At 47.0% G+C, this 2,085-nt stretch overlaps 1 non-coding gene across 1 annotated transcript; it reads right to left on the bottom strand.

Annotated features, from left to right (window-relative positions):
- Positions 1-712: 712 nt before the first annotated feature.
- On the bottom strand, positions 713-819 carry LOC138448201 (U6 spliceosomal RNA). Its single transcript, XR_011260046.1, has one exon. It is a non-coding gene; the product is annotated as a U6 spliceosomal RNA (small nuclear RNA).
- Positions 820-2,085: the final 1,266 nt, after the last annotated feature.

Raw genomic sequence — 2,085 nt, 5'->3', positions numbered from 1 at the left:
CCTCTACTGCCTTTTCTGTCTGATCGGCCCTTTTCCACCATCTGAGGGCACAATCGTACTCCTTCCATTGCTCTCCTACCCCTCAAAATTGTATTTGTCCCCTTATTCGGTCATTAATATCCCTCGGTCCTTTTACTTTCCTGTTGCAGCTCCTAGCTCTGGCCTCTTATAGCCACGTGGCAAACACTCCCCACTGTACTGCTGGTATCATAGTCCCTTTCTTCTCCAGCGCCCTTCGAAGGGTGCTCAGCCTGCCCACATTGCATGTTCTCTCAATTGTGTCTGTCTGTTGCATTGTGTCAAATAATGCCATGAATCCAAATACTCACAAGACGAACTGTTAAACTGCCTAAACATATAATGAGTGGGCAACCCCTTTGGGGGGTTCCTCAGCCTGCTTTGATTGCTGTTTGTCCCTTTTCCAGTACATTCAATCGTCACTTGCCCCGTTACCCAGGCGCCCTTGTCCCACACGTTCTTTTGACGTGATGCCTTTGCGGTACTGAAAGGGAAACAAGAGGGTTCAAAACAACCAAAGACACTGCAGAGGCGTCCTGGCAACGGTAAGGGTTCTCACCATACACTCATCCACCTGTCCCTATTTACTTGTGGTCTCTAGACTGCCCCTCCCAACCTGTTCCTTTATTCCGTATTGGGCTTTGTATCGGGCTTATTCCTTAACCTTGAGATTTTGTTTTTGTTTTTTTTTTTTTTACTTTTGGAACGCTTCACGAATTTGCGTGTCATCCTTGCGCAGGGGCCATGCTAATCTTTTCTGTATCGTTCCAATTTTAGTATATGTGATGCCGAAGCGAGCACAACCTTGAGATTTTGTTAAGTTAATCTCTAGATAAAAGACAGACAGGACTAAAGGAATCAAAGCAAAAAGCTACCGCCCAGCTCAAAATCTCCATCCCATTTCAGCATATCCCCTAAACACATCCCATCTGGCGTTGTCCATTCCCTGGTCCCAAACGGGACCCTTGTTTCTCCGTGCGACCTCGCATGCGCTCTCACCAGCCCCCAATTTCCTCCTCCGGGTGCCCCGTATGGAGACTTTCAAGTAGGTCTCCTTCCTTATCGTTTTGAGCGCTCGTGGGAGTGTCCGGATGGAGGCTTTCAGGGTCCGGCAGTCTGTACAGTTGCGCAACAGATCTGAATCACGGCACTATCCATGAATGTAAAAATCAAAGGACTCAGGAGTCGTATTGAGAATGAACAAAGAAAGTTGTACTTTAACACTAGTTTGCAAATCATATAAACAAATAGCACCCTAACAGCCCACCACCCAAAACTAACCCAACCCACCTCCAAGTTGTCTTCCCTTTATATTCCCCCATAGTCTGGCCCCTTCATAATACATGTCACATTTCCAGTTATCCTTCCCCGCCCCCAATACAGAACAATAATGTTCATTGTATTCATCTACAGTCCGTCTTCTGTTACCATGTCGTCTCCTGCCATCACTGGTCCGAGGCTTCTGGGTCAGTCGCTAGATTCTGACAATATCTTTTGTAGTCCTTCTCAGGTGAGGATTGTGGGGCCAACGCCCTCTGACACACATCTGGTCGAGAATAATGTCCCATTGTCTACATTGGTTTGAGGCAATGGCGATCCAAAATGGATGCTCAGTTGGCCTTCATGCAGTGCACCCAAGAGCCCTGCAAAGTGTTGTTTCAGCAGTCCTCCAGCACATGTCTGTTTTCAAGGAGCTCTCCGGCAAGCTCCACCTATAGCCAATAGTGGTGATTTCCCTATCCATTGTCCTCAATAATAAAAATAAAAAAAATCTCTCTGGCAAATATATATAATTAGAAAACACTATGGATATCCTATGCTATCCCAGACTCCTCTCATGTCTGCACGTGGCGGTGACCCATTTCTGGAGTGGGCATTGGGAAGCAATGCTTACAACATTCCTATCCACATGAACTGCTCCTATGATGCTGGGTAAGCCTTGCCTCGTGGCCTGCCTCCTGCAAGTGGTACACCATCTCTTAGGTGCCACCCAGACAGAAGTCAGCCTAGGCATATTCCATCCCTTATATGTGTAGCCCAATGCCCATAGATGATTAGCCAACTGCA

The sequence above is a fragment of the Ambystoma mexicanum genome, chromosome 3q (assembly GCF_040938575.1).
Source record: "Ambystoma mexicanum isolate Mex_15411 chromosome 3q, UKY_AmexF1_1, whole genome shotgun sequence".
Taxonomy (NCBI): domain Eukaryota; kingdom Metazoa; phylum Chordata; class Amphibia; order Caudata; family Ambystomatidae; genus Ambystoma; species Ambystoma mexicanum.
This window is presented reverse-complemented; position numbering and strand designations above follow the sequence as displayed.